Below are 16,642 nucleotides of genomic sequence, written 5' to 3' on the forward strand. Positions count from 1 at the left end.
CATATATTTAGTTTTAGGGTAGTAAGTAGCCCCTAGCTTCTGTTTGCTTTAGTTAGAGGTACCCTTGTTATTATCCTGTCTCAGTTCACGCCTTGTCTCACTCTAAGACTTGGGGGCATCGGAGTTGGGCAGACCTAATCCGCCCTTCAAACACGGCTGCTGTGGGCCCAAGACACCGTAGTCACTCAGGCGTGAACTGACCACACGGGTAAAACAATGGAGGTAGGGTGCTAGGGGCTATTCCCGTACCACACATTATTTCAGCGTCACGTCCTGGTGCTCTGGACTCACTACGCAACATCTCCCCAGTTCTGAGCATCAGGAACGTAACACATTGTTAGATCTTAGTGAGTCAGTTAGCTTATTTGATGTCTCCTTCTCATATGGTACTACCTCATTTTTACTTTCAAAGTCTTCTAAGCGTACTTCTCTACCTATGGGAAGTAGATTTTGCCTATGATGGATCAAAACTGCACCCTGTCCATTTTCCAGCTGGATTCTATAAACAGGCAGGTCTTTAAACTTCTCCACCACTACATAGGGGTCTTCTCTCCATCGATTGGAGATTTTAAATCTCCTTGGCATCCCTAGCTGTCTTAACAACACTCGGTCTCCAGGAAACAGAACCTGATCCCGCACACTCCTATCATAGCGAACCTTGTTCCTCTCTCCCAATCTACTGGCAGTACGCTCAGCTAAAGCATATGCATCTCCCAATTCTCTTCTGAGTCTTTCTATATACTTTAAATGAGAAACACAAGGGTCATTTCCTGCATTAGTTCCCATACATACATCTATTGGGAGCTTAGCCTCCCTCCCAAACATTAAATAGTAAGGTGAGAACCCAGTGGCCTCATTTCGGGTGCTATTGTACGCATGTATTAGACGGTCGATATGCCTCTTCCAATGCTGTTTGTTTAAGGGATTCAGGGTCCCTAACATGTCTAACAAGGTTCTGTTGAACCTCTCGGGTTGCGGATCACACTGAGGGTGATATGGAGTAGTCCTAGATTTGGTAATCCCACAGCTCAAACACATTTCTTTTATTAGTCGACTTTCAAAGTCTTTCCCTTGATCCATATGCAACCTGTTCGGCAAACCATATTGGATAAAAAATGTATCCCATAAGGTATTTGCTACAGTGGTAGCCTTGTGATTTGGCGTCACATGTGCCTGGGCATAACGAGTGAAGTGGTCTGTCACAATTAATATATTACACTTCTTTCCATCTTCTACTTCAAGGGAGAGGAAGTCCATACAGACCAAGTCCATAGGCCCTTTGCTTTTATATGTCACTAAAGGAGCTACTCTGGATGGTAACGTTTTCCGCAATACACAGTTTTCGCAGTTTTGGCAGTATTCTTTTATTTCCTTCCCCATACCCGGCCAGTAAAATCTATCAGCTATAAGGTTTAATGTTTTCTCGAACCCTAAATGACCGTGCTTGTCGTGCAAGGCACGCATTACTAGGGTACGGTGTTTCTTGGGCAGTACTAGCTGAAATCTTTTCCGCCCATTCGCTTGTCTAGTGCTGCGGTATAATATTCCTGCTTTCATAAGCAAATTACACTTTTGTTTTCTCAACAATTTGACTTCTAATAGAGATTCAGGAGCAATCGCCGACTTTCTACCGCTGGGAATTAGGTGTCGTATGCTGGGGTCTTGTTGTTGCTCTTGCCGAATTTGATAGCGCTTTAGTTTAGGCAAATCTTCAAGCTCTACATGACTAATCCAGCAATATGATGGAGGTAGTGATGTTGACTTCATTGCCAAGGTGCTAACTTGCTCGCTTCCAGCTGATACTTTCAAACTCATTCTGTGACACATTCCTTTGATTTCCCCCGCTGGTATTTCTATCCACTCTTCTTCTGTATTCTCCATATGCTGGTTTGGAATTCTGGAAAGGGAGTCGGCATCAATGTTGCTAACACCTGGCCGGTACTTCAGCATGAAATCATATAGCGCCAAAGCAGCCAACCACCGGTGACCCGTGGCATCCAGCTTTGCCGTTGTTTGGACATAGGTCAGAGGATTATTTTCTGTTTGTACTTCAAATGTCACTCCATATAGATAGTCATGGAATTTATCTATTACGCTCCATTTCAAAGCCAAGAACTCTAATATGTGAGCAGGTATCACTTTTCACTATTAGTTAGACCTCAACTTATGAATGAAATGGGTTTCAATCCATCAGAATGTTTCTGATACAGAACACCCCCCAATCCTTCTAAAGAGGTGTCAATATGAAGGACATAGGGCAACCCAGGATCTACATAGGCTAATACAGGAGCATTCATCAGCTTTTGTTTCAATAAATGAAATGCCATTTCACATTCGGTAGTCCATCTTTCTCCAAATGGATCATTTACTTCATGCAGGGGGCCTCCTTCACATGACCATTCTCGTTCCTTCTTCTTATTCGATGTTGGATATCCTCTCGTCAAATCAGTTAATGGCCTAGCTATACTGGAATAATTCGGGACAAACCTGCGGTAATACCCACAAACGCCTAGGAAAGATCTTAGTTCCTTTAATTTTGTTGGTCTAGGCCAATTCTTAATGGTCTCCACTTTTTCTGGGTCGGTGGAGACTCCGTTTCTGCTTACGATGTGTCCCACGTATTTGACTGTGGATTGACAAACACGACATTTGTCTAGGGATAATTTCAGTGCCCATCAATCTATGGAGAACTTTAAGGAGTTGTTTATTGTGTTCCTTCAGGGTGGCTCCGAAAAAAATTATATCATCTAAATACACAATAACTTCTCTATAATTCATATCCCCCATGGTTCTTTCCATTGTTCTTTGAAAGGTGGCTGGGGCTCCTTTCACTCCATGTGGCATGCGTAGAAATTCAAAGAAACCCAGAGGGCATATAAATGCAGTTTTCTCACGGTCTTCCGGCTTCATGGGGATTTGATAAAACCCATTTCTTAGGTCTAACATGGAAAACCAAGAGCTCCCTTGGAGGCAGTCTAGAGCTTCGTCTATCCTTGGTACTGTATACTGATCTGTTACAGTTCTTTGGTTCAGTGTACGGTAGTCTACACACAGTCGTATTTTTCCACTCTTTTTCCGCGCAATCACTATGGGGGAAGCGTAGGGACTTCTGGACTCGATTACAACTTGATTCTCAAGTAGTCCTTTAATGTGTTGCCTTACGTCTTCAAAGTCTGCAGGAGCTATCCTGCGGGACCATTCCCGGAAAGGAGTCTCATCCATTAATCTGATACTGTGCTCCACCCCATTAGCTGTCCCCAGATCCCATTCTCCCATGGAGAATACCTGGTTCTTGGATTCCAGTTCCTTAATTAAAGCAGATTTTTCCTCCAAAGAAATGTCACTCCCTTGGAAACATATATCAAATTTATTTTCTGAAACAATTACACTCTCAGCGGATTGAATGCAACATATCTGTGCAGAAGATAGTTCCTCTCTTCCTTCATACCATACAGCGAGTAAAGGGTATATCCGTGTGTTAGTCCGTATAATTACAGGTGGTTCATCCCTCCCTTCAGGAACTTCTGTGCATATCAATGCAATAAGTGATGTCTGTATCCCTTCTTCTTTTCTTACACAGTTATTGATTTCAAGAGTAACTTGCACATATCCTAGATACGGGTACTTTTCAACACTTAGACCCCATATCACTAATCCGCTTAAAGGCTGGATGGGTACATCAGGGATGTTTTCATTGTACCAATTTTAAAGTATGATAGAAACCTGGGATCCACTATCCACCAAGATCTTGCAGTGGTGTCCATTTATATTAGCAGCCAAAAGGGGAGCCGGTCCCAGCAATCCTTCTGGTAGACTTCCACTCCTCCAGGAATTCCCCATAGCACAGTGACTGACCTCTAGGGGGCCTGTGAGGGGCCCACAGACCTCCCCTGTCCATTTCCCGGCCCTGAATTCTCTGCATTCTGATTACCACCTGAAGCTCAGTCAGTGTTCCTATTCAAATTACATTCAAAGGCCTGATGTCCTGTCCTCCCACATCTAAAGCATCCTCTATTAAAGTTGTTACTCCCCCTACCTAACCCTCTTACTGGGTTGCCGTTGTCAGATGTTTGTGATGAAGTATTCATAGACTGTGCCGCAATGAATTTGTCAATTTTCTTATTTTGCTCATCCATAAGCTTTAATATTTTCTCTTCAAATGCATTGCTTTCCACTACTGGTTGTATTACCTTGACTTTCTTCACCGTTTTCTCCCTCATTTCTATTAATACCTCTTCTTGTTTGACTTCTTTTAACATTTCGTTAAAGGTGGGAAAAGGTTCTTTAACTCCTGTACATCTTAATTTCTGAGCTACTGGGTTGGTGGTCAAGGCACCCCGCAGTAACTGTTTCATCAGACTTCTGTCCACATCATCCCTTACTATACCTCCTTTATCCACTATCTTATATAGTAACTTGTCTAACCTAATCAAGAATGCACTTAGCTTTTCCGTTGGTTCTTGGAACGTGTGGTGGAACCTAGAGGTGAGATCTCCCACGTCCTCAAGGGTGCCATATGCATAATACAATGCCTCAAAGAATGTTTCTAAAGTAGCATTAGGATTACTATGTCTAGCAGCTTGTATAATTCCCATAGCCGGCACTCTCAAGCTCTCTACTACCCTCTGTCTTTTGATCTTATCTGGGCACTGCCATTCTTCTACTTGCTGTACCGCCGCTTCTTTCCAGGCCTCATATGTCTATTCCCCTGACGGTACAGGTAGAATCCCGGAAAAAATCTGTAACCGCCTATAACTCCCTTCATAATGCCACCTTTCTAACTGAGTGACCACTCTATCCATCATGACTTCAAACTGTCCACTGGTGGCATTTGCACCAGTATCCTGAGCATCACTCCCTTCACCACCGCTATTCCCTTCACCTCTATTAAGGTTATCTAGAGGGGGCACTGATACATGTGCACTAATTGCTGCTTCTTCGTCCTCCCATATGTTGGACCACATCGCATTCCACCTCCTACCCATCTCTTCATTGGCTATCACTATCAATGGTATTACTTCAGCCTCCAATTTGTTCTCTGTTTCTATCAGTACTGCTATTACTCTTCCCAATCCTCCCATCCATTTATCTACAACCTTGGGCCTAATTATCCCATATAACTTGGCTAGCCTTTCAACTATCTCCTCATAAGAGAATTCTGAAAAATTTCCTTCCACACTTAAACATCTCTTGGGATCTTTTTTCCTCCTTTGACACCAAGCACTGATATCTTCCCCAGTAAACTTTTCCATTGTTATATCCTGAGTATACTCATCTCGGCCAGTGCCTCCAAATGTAACCCTCCCTTAACTACCAAGGTATATAGGCTACCTATCAATTGATTGTGCCTTCACCCAGACTAAATTTTTCATTCAGGCTTGCCTGGGTAAGCCCCCCCAAGTAATGAATAATAATCGCAAATCAGTCTGTCTCATAAGTGTATATATGTGCACATTTTTTACAATATTATACCTGTTCTTCTGTCTGCGTTTCCAGGATCTCCGGATGGAATTTTCAAATCACATTACATATGGGTAAGTATAGGTAAGTGTATTTATTCATCACAAAAGTATTTTAAGGTTAAAAGCAAACACATTTTACCAGCTAGTAAGACAAATACCATTTACAATCATGTCCCACTATGTCCCCCTTTAGAACCTATACAAGTTTTTGCATGCAATACAAAAATTACCTTCTATAAGCTACACCGTGAGGTGTTAGAGTGACCCGGGTACTCTTACTGTGATAGTGCACTAAAAAGGCCCCATGAGATTCATACAATTAATAATAATCTATATCCACAGTTTAGCATTACCCTGCAATAACAACTTTTGCTCTTCTCTACTTTTTGTGACTGAATCGCCTAGCCCAGCAAGAAACACAACTGTATTAGTCACTGTATTATAGAGTGTCAATTATGTTTCTTTTCCTCTCTGTTAAGAAAAAAGTATCTTTTCCTTCCAATGTATCACACTTCTGTAGAAAGCTAGTTCTTTTCCTTCATGAAGATATGCTTACAATCTTATATCAAACTCTCTTGTGAATTTTATCTCTGGTAGCTGTATTTCTTGACCAAAACTGCTCTCCTCTATATTTTATAGCATAAGTGTCTCGTCTACTCCGTAAAGTGAAATTTCAACGGTTCAGTTCTGTACCAGACTTTTAAAACAGATATAATTTACGTTCGGTAGCTATGTTCCCTTGGCTTGAGTGTGGTTTTCCCTTGTATTCTAAATAATGTGTCCTCTCTGTTCCTTTAGAATTAGATAGAATCTGTCCTTTGTGTAATACCCGTGCCAGTTTCACTCACATTGAATATATTCTGTTTCAATACACTTGAGTTCTCCAGCTTTGTGGCTAAATAATTTAATATATCTCGTGTGCCAAACTTTTCTCTTACAGTGGCACAATTTATGTATTTATGTGTAATATTACAGAGTTACTGAGTTGTAGATGAGTTAAATTCACTGGAATGAAGCTTTCGTTCTCTGCTGTTAATTCCCTTAAAATAGGTTCCTTGCTATAGCTACTGATCTTTGTTAATTCCTGGGCAGAGATATCTCCATTAATTATACTTAAACGTCTAAGCTTTTAATTTAATAGTTGGTGCTGCAATAAGATGGGCCAGTCTCTCCTTTCTTGTGCTGAAGTGACACCTTAAGCAATAGGGAATTTATAAGGGCAAAGTTACAGTCTTATCCTGCTTCAGTCACTATACATCCTGGCAGCACTTTTCAATCTCTCCACTGCTCTATTAGAATACCTCACATAGAGCTATAATACAGTTAATATAAGTCACTGGGATATGACTTGTTATGCTTTTCTCCAGCAAACACTGTCATTGACTCCTCAATAACTGCTGCCTGGCACATATGTCCTCAATCACATCCTATTTGTGGCTAAATGTACTACAGTGCTTAGGGGTATAGTATAATGAGAGTAAAAGGTTTTACACTTACACCTCCTCAATTAATCACTGCTGCTGTGCGGTGCTCCCCCAACTCCCTTGGCTCTGGCTTGCAGGTGCCGCCCCCCTTCACAGTTATTGGAGTCCCAGCACTAGGTCACTTCCCCTTATGTGAGAGAGGGAATACAGCTAGCGTTGTGTTGCCATGGCACCTCACCTCTTGTTCCGCCGCCTCCGTTGTTATGGGCGCCCGGGGCTCTCTACGGTGTCTCTGCCTCCAGCCGCCAGCGCTACCCGCCCGGATGTTTACAGCGGGAGCAAAGGTACTTCAGCGGCGCAACCTCCTCCGCCAACACTGGGGTGTCTGGGAGTATGTGAGCTGACACAACGGCCACTCGGTCTCCTACTCCGGATCCCCGCTCCACCTTCTCGCTGCCCTGTATGGCTGCGCTCCCTGAACTCTCCAGCTGCCGCTGTAATGTTCACAGCGAGGACAGCTCTTAGCAGCGCTGGAGGAGCTTAGGTGCGAGCACTCTCAGGGGGATCTGCAGTCTGCCCTGTCGCCGATGGGAAGCACTTTTTATATTCTCCCCTGTCGGCGGTACGCGGTCCCTCCAGCGTCTCGCAGCCCCCCATGTTTTCCCGCTCTGCCCACGTGAATCTCTGATCTGCAGGCTCGGGGACACTCTGGAAGCTTCCCTAGCTTCTTCTACAGTGCCCTGTGTAATATGTATATTTAACCCCTTCAGTGCCACTAAAAGGTGTCTGTCCCTCTACACCATGTACAAATGTCTCCACCTCTCCACATTGACACTGCACCATACATCTTTTACCCCACAAATTAACACATCAATCTATATATATATATATATATATATATATACACACACACACACACATATATGTATAATACACCAATATATATAATTTAATACACATATCATTATATACACATCACTAACACTTTATACATTGCTACACTCTCCCCCTGGTGATCTAAACAAATTCATTTGGGTTAGGTCACCACTCATACCTTTTATATTTCACTTAATAATTGTGTGTATAACTTTAGAAATAAGGCCAGGTAAGTATAACATTGGGGTGTATTATCCTGGGTACAATGCTAGGTATTCCTAATTTATCATAAGTAAGCATAGATGGGGGTTGACATGTTCTGCTTGGTCTATTTACAGTTTCCTGTTCTATGCTTATATCACTACAGGGAGAATAATGATCAAATCTCTCCAATGAACCACTACTCTCTTCGTCTAGAACATCACTGTCATACTCAACAGGATCTATACAGGTAATTGCGTGATTAAGCTCTGAAAGAGACTCAGGGGGTCCCCTGATGTCTCCTGTGTCAATTACTTTCCCACTTTCAACATATTGATCCCTATAGTAACAGCCCTGACCTTCATCTTCTCCCTCATAACTGTCATCATTGTGTTAGGAGCCGCGGTCCGCGGCGCCACTCGGTCTGCTTCCGAGTGACGCTCACGGCCGCCGCACCTCCCTCCCTTCCTGCCCGGCGCCTAGCAACGCCAGGACGCCGTGCGTACTGTAGCCGCAGGGTCCCTGGCAACGCTAGGACGCCAGGCGTACACAGCCGCTGGGTCCATAGCAACGGGGACGCCATTGGCGGACCGCGTTCCCCGTAGCCAGATAAGATTGATTAGTTGTTCCTGTATCTGGTCAATCCTGCTCCCTGTGATCCTGAGTCCTGGAGTTCTGAAGCCGGTCCTGGGAATCCTTCCTGTCCAAGTGAACCTGTTGCAGTCATCTGGGGGTTTTCGCTTGTTGGGGTTCTCTCCCGGTTTCGTGAGTAGCGGCTTCTGCCGCATGTTGCGGCCTAGGCCGCTTAGTCCTTGTGTTAATTTTGTATTGGTGGTTTTTGCGGAGGTTTCCGCTTTTCACTGTCCTCCCCGGTACACGGCGGTGTTGTGTGGGGGTGTGGACAGTGGTATCTTTTGTTGTTCATTTCCTTTGGCGGCGTGCCGCACATATATTTAGTTTTAGGGTAGTAAGTAGCCCCTAGCTTCTGTTTGCTTTAGTTAGAGGTACCCTTGTTATTATCCTGTCTCAGTTCACGCCTTGTCTCACTCTAAGACTTGGGGGCATCGGAGTTGGGCAGACCTAATCCGCCCTTCAAACACGGCTGCTGTGGGCCCAAGACACCGTAGTCACTCAGGCGTGAACTGACCACACGGGTAAAACAATGGAGGTAGGGTGCTAGGGGCTATTCCCGTACCACACATTATTTCAGCGTCACGTCCTGGTGCTCTGGACTCACTACGCAACATCTCCCCAGTTCTGAGCATCAGGAACGTAACACATTGTTAGATCTTAGTGAGTCAGTTAGCTTATTTGATGTCTCCTTCTCATATGGTACTACCTCATTTTTACTTTCAAAGTCTTCTAAGCGTACTTCTCTACCTATGGGAAGTAGATTTTGCCTATGATGGATCAAAACTGCACCCTGTCCATTTTCCAGCTGGATTCTATAAACAGGCAGGTCTTTAAACTTCTCCACCACTACATAGGGGTCTTCTCTCCATCGATTGGAGATTTTAAATCTCCTTGGCATCCCTAGCTGTCTTAACAACACTCGGTCTCCAGGAAACAGAACCTGATCCCGCACACTCCTATCATAGCGAACCTTGTTCCTCTCTCCCAATCTACTGGCAGTACGCTCAGCTAAAGCATATGCATCTCCCAATTCTCTTCTGAGTCTTTCTATATACTTTAAATGAGAAACACAAGGGTCATTTCCTGCATTAGTTCCCATACATACATCTATTGGGAGCTTAGCCTCCCTCCCAAACATTAAATAGTAAGGTGAGAACCCAGTGGCCTCATTTCGGGTGCTATTGTACGCATGTATTAGACGGTCGATATGCCTCTTCCAATGCTGTTTGTTTAAGGGATTCAGGGTCCCTAACATGTCTAACAAGGTTCTGTTGAACCTCTCGGGTTGCGGATCACACTGAGGGTGATATGGAGTAGTCCTAGATTTGGTAATCCCACAGCTCAAACACATTTCTTTTATTAGTCGACTTTCAAAGTCTTTCCCTTGATCCATATGCAACCTGTTCGGCAAACCATATTGGATAAAAAATGTATCCCATAAGGTATTTGCTACAGTGGTAGCCTTGTGATTTGGCGTCACATGTGCCTGGGCATAACGAGTGAAGTGGTCTGTCACAATTAATATATTACACTTCTTTCCATCTTCTACTTCAAGGGAGAGGAAGTCCATACAGACCAAGTCCATAGGCCCTTTGCTTTTATATGTCACTAAAGGAGCTACTCTGGATGGTAACGTTTTCCGCAATACACAGTTTTCGCAGTTTTGGCAGTATTCTTTTATTTCCTTCCCCATACCCGGCCAGTAAAATCTATCAGCTATAAGGTTTAATGTTTTCTCGAACCCTAAATGACCGTGCTTGTCGTGCAAGGCACGCATTACTAGGGTACGGTGTTTCTTGGGCAGTACTAGCTGAAATCTTTTCCGCCCATTCGCTTGTCTAGTGCTGCGGTATAATATTCCTGCTTTCATAAGCAAATTACACTTTTGTTTTCTCAACAATTTGACTTCTAATAGAGATTCAGGAGCAATCGCCGACTTTCTACCGCTGGGAATTAGGTGTCGTATGCTGGGGTCTTGTTGTTGCTCTTGCCGAATTTGATAGCGCTTTAGTTTAGGCAAATCTTCAAGCTCTACATGACTAATCCAGCAATATGATGGAGGTAGTGATGTTGACTTCATTGCCAAGGTGCTAACTTGCTCGCTTCCAGCTGATACTTTCAAACTCATTCTGTGACACATTCCTTTGATTTCCCCCGCTGGTATTTCTATCCACTCTTCTTCTGTATTCTCCATATGCTGGTTTGGAATTCTGGAAAGGGAGTCGGCATCAATGTTGCTAACACCTGGCCGGTACTTCAGCATGAAATCATATAGCGCCAAAGCAGCCAACCACCGGTGACCCGTGGCATCCAGCTTTGCCGTTGTTTGGACATAGGTCAGAGGATTATTTTCTGTTTGTACTTCAAATGTCACTCCATATAGATAGTCATGGAATTTATCTATTACGCTCCATTTCAAAGCCAAGAACTCTAATATGTGAGCTGGTATCACTTTTCACTATTAGTTAGACCTCAACTTATGAATGAAATGGGTTTCAATCCATCAGAATGTTTCTCATACAGAACACCCCCCAATCCTTCTAAAGAGGTGTCAATATGAAGGACATAGGGCAACCCAGGATCTACATAGGCTAATACAGGAGCATTCATCAGCTTTTGTTTCAATAAATGAAATGCCATTTCACATTCGGTAGTCCATCTTTCTCCAAATGGATCATTTACTTTATGCAGGGGGCCTCCTTCACATGACCATTCTCGTTCCTTCTTCTTATTCGATGTTGGATATCCTCTCGTCAAATCAGTTAATGGCCTAGCTATACTGGAATAATTCGGGACAAACCTGCGGTAATACCCACAAACGCCTAGGAAAGATCTTAGTTCCTTTAATTTTGTTGGTCTAGGCCAATTCTTAATGGTCTCCACTTTTTCTGGGTCGGTGGAGACTCCGTTTCTGCTTACGATGTGTCCCACGTATTTGACTGTGGATTGACAAACACGACATTTGTCTAGGGATAATTTCAGTGCCCCTTCCATCAATCTATGGAGAACTTTAAGGAGTTGTTTATTGTGTTCCTTCAGGGTGGCTCCGAAAAAAATTATATCATCTAAATACACAATAACTTCTCTATAATTCATATCCCCCATGGTTTTTTCCATTGTTCTTTGAAAGGTGGCTGGGGCTCCTTTCACTCCATGTGGCATGCGTAGAAATTCAAAGAAACCCAGAGGGCATATAAATGCAGTTTTCTCACGGTCTTCCGGCTTCATGGGGATTTGATAAAACCCATTTCTTAGGTCTAACATGGAAAACCAAGAGCTCCCTTGGAGGCAGTCTAGAGCTTCGTCTATCCTTGGTACTGTATACTGATCTGTTACAGTTCTTTGGTTCAGTGTACGGTAGTCTACACACAGTCGTATTTTTCCACTCTTTTTCCGCGCAATCACTATGGGGGAAGCGTAGGGACTTCTGGACTCGATTACAACTTGATTCTCAAGTAGTCCTTTAATGTGTTGCCTTACGTCTTCAAAGTCTGCAGGAGCTATCCTGCGGGACCATTCCCGGAAAGGAGTCTCATCCATTAATCTGATACTGTGCTCCACCCCATTAGCTGTCCCCAGATCCCATTCTCCCATGGAGAATACCTGGTTCTTAGATTCCAGTTCCTTAATTAAAGCAGATTTTTCCTCCAAAGAAATGTCACTCCCTTGGAAACATATATCAAATTTATTTTCTGAAACAATTACACTCTCAGCGGATTGAATGCAACATATCTGTGCAGAAGATAGTTCCTCTCTTCCTTCATACCATACAGCGAGTAAAGGGTATATCCGTGTGTTAGTCCGTATAATTACAGGTGGTTCATCCCTCCCTTCAGGAACTTCTGTGCATATCAATGCAATAAGTGATGTCTGTATCCCTTCTTCTTTTCTTACACAGTTATTGATTTCAAGAGTAACTTGCACATATCCTAGATACGGGTACTTTTCAACACTTAGACCCCATATCACTAATCCGCTTAAAGGCTGGATGGGTACATCAGGGATGTTTTCATTGTACCAATTTTAAAGTATGATAGAAACCTGGGATCCACTATCCACCAAGATCTTGCAGTGGTGTCCATTTATATTAGCAGCCAAAAGGGGAGCCGGTCCCAGCAATCCTTCTGGTAGACTTCCACTCCTCCAGGAATTCCCCATAGCACAGTGACTGACCTCTAGGGGGCCTGTGAGGGGCCCACAGACCTCCCCTGTCCATTTCCCGGCCCTGAATTCTCTGCATTCTGATTACCACCTGAAGCTCAGTCAGTGTTCCGATTCAAATTCCTATTCAAATTACATTCAAAGGCCTGATGTCCTGTCCTCCCACATCTAAAGCATCCTCTATTAAAGTTGTTACTCCCCTACCTAACCCTCTTACTGGGTTGCCGTTGTCAGATGTTTGTGATGAAGTATTCATAGACTGTGCCGCAATGAATTTGTCAATTTTCTTATTTTGCTCATCCATAAGCTTTAATATTTTCTCTTCAAATGCATTGCTTTCCACTACTGGTTGTATTACCTTGACTTTCTTCACCGTTTTCTCCCTCATTTCTATTAATACCTCTTCTTGTTTGACTTCTTTTAACATTTCGTTAAAGGTAGGAAAAGGTTCTTTAACTCCTGTACATCTTAATTTCTGAGCTACTGGGTTGGTGGTCAAGGCACCCCGCAGTAACTGTTTCATCAGACTTCTGTCCACATCATCCCTTACTATACCTCCTTTATCCACTATCTTATATAGTAACTTGTCTAACCTAATCAAGAATGCACTTAGCTTTTCCGTTGGTTCTTGGAACGTGTGGTGGAACCTAGAGGTGAGATCTCCCACGTCCTCAAGGGTGCCATATGCATAATACAATGCCTCAAAGAATGTTTCTAAAGTAGCATTAGGATTACTATGTCTAGCAGCTTGTATAATTCCCATAGCCGGCACTCTCAAGCTCTCTACTACCCTCTGTCTTTTGATCTTATCTGGGCACTGCCATTCTTCTACTTGCTGTACCGCCGCTTCTTTCCAGGCCTCATACGTCTCTTCCCCTGACGGTACAGGTAGAATCCCGGAAAAAATCTGTAACCGCCTATAACTCCCTTCATAATGCCACCTTTCTAACTGAGTGACCACTCTATCCATCATGACTTCAAACTGTCCACTGGTGGCATTTGCACCAGTATCCTGAGCATCACTCCCTTCACCACCGCTATTCCCTTCACCTCTATTAAGGTTATCTAGAGGGGGCACTGATACATGTGCACTAATTGCTGCTTCTTCGTCCTCCCATATGTTGGACCACATCGCATTCCACCTCCTACCCATCTCTTCATTGGCTATCACTATCAATGGTATTACTTCAGCCTCCAATTTGTTCTCTGTTTCTATCAGTACTGCTATTACTCTTCCCAATCCTCCCATCCATTTATCTACAACCTTGGGCCTAATTATCCCATATAACTTGGCTAGCCTTTCAACTATCTCCTCATAAGAGAATTCTGAAAAATTTCCTTCCACACTTAAACATCTCTTGGGATCTTTTTTCCTCCTTTGACACCAAGCACTGATATCTTCCCCAGTAAACTTTTCCATTGTTATATCCTGAGTATACTCATCTCGGCCAGTGCCTCCAAATGTAACCCTCCCTTAACTACCAAGGTATATAGGCTACCTATCAATTGATTGTGCCTTCACCCAGACTAAATTTTTCTTTCAGGCTTGCCTGGGTAAGCCCCCCCCAAGTAATGAATAATAATCGCAAATCAGTCTGTCTCATAAGTGTATATATGTGCACATTTTTTACAATATTATACCTGTTCTTCTGTCTGCGTTTCCAGGATCTCCGGATGGAATTTTCAAATCACATTACATATGGTAAGTATAGGTAAGTGTATTTATTCATCACAAAAGTATTTTAAGGTTAAAAGCAAACACATTTTACCAGCTAGTAAGACAAATACCATTTACAATCATGTCCCACTATGTCCCCCTTTAGAACCTATACAAGTTTTTGCATGCAATACAAAAATTACCTTCTATAAGCTACACCGTGAGGTGTTAGAGTGACCCGGGTACTCTTACTGTGATAGTGCACTAAAAAGGCCCCATGAGATTCATACAATTAATAATAATCTATATCCACAGTTTAGCATTACCCTGCAATAACAACTTTTGCTCTTCTCTACTTTTTGTGACTGAATCGCCTAGCCCAGCAAGAAACACAACTGTATTAGTCACTGTATTATAGAGTGTCAATTATGTTTCTTTTCCTCTCTGTTAAGAAAAAAGTATCTTTTCTTCCAATGTATCACACTTCTGTAGAAAGCTAGTTCTTTTCCTTCATGAAGATATGCTTACAATCTTATATCAAACTCTCTTGTGAATTTTATCTCTGGTAGCTGTATTTCTTGACCAAAACTGCTCTCCTCTATATTTTATAGCATAAGTGTCTCGTCTACTCCGTAAAGTGAAATTTCAACGGTTCAGTTCTGTACCAGACTTTTAAAACAGATATAATTTACGTTCGGTAGCTATGTTCCCTTGGCTTGAGTGTGGTTTTCCCTTGTATTCTAAATAATGTGTCCTCTCTGTTCCTTTAGAATTAGATAGAATCTGTCCTTTGTGTAATACCCGTGCCAGTTTCACTCACATTGAATATATTCTGTTTCAATAAACTTCAGTTCTCCAGCTTTGTGGCTAAATAATTTAATATATCTCGTGTGCCAAACTTTTCTCTTACAGTGGCACAATTTATGTATTTATGTGTAATATTACAGAGTTACTGAGTTGTAGATGAGTTAAATTCACTGGTATGAAGCTTTCGTTCTCTGCTGTTAATGCCCTTAAAATAGGTTCCTTGCTATAGCTACTGATCTTTGTTAATTCCTGGGCAGAGATATCTCCATTAATTATACTTAAACGTCTAAGCTTTTAATTTAATAGTTGGTGCTGCAATAAGATGGGCCAGTCTCTCCTTTCTTGTGCTGAAGTGACACCTTAAGCAATAGGGAATTTATAGTTATAAGGGCAAAGTTACAGTCTCATCCTACTTCAGTCACTATACATCCTGGCAGCACTTTTCAATCTCTCCACTACTCTATTAGAATACCTCACATAGAGCTATAATACAGTTAATATAAGTCACTGGGATATGACTTGTTATGCTTTTCCCCAGCAAACACTGTCATTGACTCCTCAATAACTGCTGCCTGGCACATATGTCCTCAATCACATCCTATTTGCGGCTAAATGTCCTACAATGCTTAGGGGTATAGTATAATGAGAGTAAAAGGTTTTACACTTACACCTCCTCAATTAATCACTGCTGCTGTGCGGTGCTCCCCCAACTCCCTTGGCTCTAGCTTGCAGGTGCCGCCCCCCTTCACAGTTATTGGAGTCCCAGCACTAGGTCACATCCCCTTATGTGAGAGAGGGAATGCAGCTAGCGTTGTGTTGCCATGGCACCTCACCTCTTCTACCGCCGCCTCCATTGTTATGGGCGCCCGGGGCTCTCTGCGGTGTCTCTGCCTCCAGCCGCCAGCGCTACCTGCCTGGATGTTTACAGCGGGAGCAAAGGTACTTCAGCGGCGCAACCTCCTCCGCCGATGCTGGGGTGTCCGGGAGTATGTGAGCTGACACAGTGGCCACTCGATCTCCTACTCCGGCTCCCCGCTCCGCCTTCTGGTTGCCCTGTATGGCTGCGCTCCCCGAGCTCTCCAGCCGCCGCTGTAATTTTCACAGCGAGGACAGCTCTTAGCAGCGCTGGAGGAGCTTAGGTGCGAGCACTCCCAGGGGGATCTGCAGTCTGCCCTGCCGCCGACGGGAAGCACTTTTTATATTCTCCCCTGTCAGCAGTACGCGGTCCCTCCAGCGTCTCGCAGCCCCCCTTGTTTTCCCGCTCTGCCCACGTGAATCTCTGATCTGCAGGCTCGGGGACACTCTGGATGCTTCCCTAGCTTCTTCTACAGTGCCCTGTGTAATATGTATATTTAACCCCTTCAGTGCCACTAAAAGGTGTCTGTCCCTCTACACCATGTACAAATGCCTCCACCTCTCCA

At 43.4% G+C, this 16,642-nt stretch overlaps 1 long non-coding RNA gene across 2 annotated transcripts in view; it reads left to right on the top strand.

Annotated features, from left to right (window-relative positions):
* LOC135033560 (uncharacterized) overlaps positions 1–15,275 on the top strand; it is a 43,482-nt gene extending 28,207 nt beyond the window's left edge. For both annotated transcript variants that reach the window (XR_010228915.1, XR_010228916.1), the window contains 4 exons: positions 5,497–5,534; positions 8,130–8,213; positions 14,423–14,459; positions 15,026–15,275. This is a non-coding gene — a long non-coding RNA (uncharacterized LOC135033560). The remainder of the gene's footprint in view (positions 1–5,496; positions 5,535–8,129; positions 8,214–14,422; positions 14,460–15,025) is intronic.
* The last annotated feature ends 1,367 nt before the right edge of the window (positions 15,276–16,642 follow it).

The sequence above is a fragment of the Pseudophryne corroboree genome, unplaced genomic scaffold (assembly GCF_028390025.1).
Source record: "Pseudophryne corroboree isolate aPseCor3 unplaced genomic scaffold, aPseCor3.hap2 scaffold_573, whole genome shotgun sequence".
NCBI classification, from domain to species: domain Eukaryota; kingdom Metazoa; phylum Chordata; class Amphibia; order Anura; family Myobatrachidae; genus Pseudophryne; species Pseudophryne corroboree.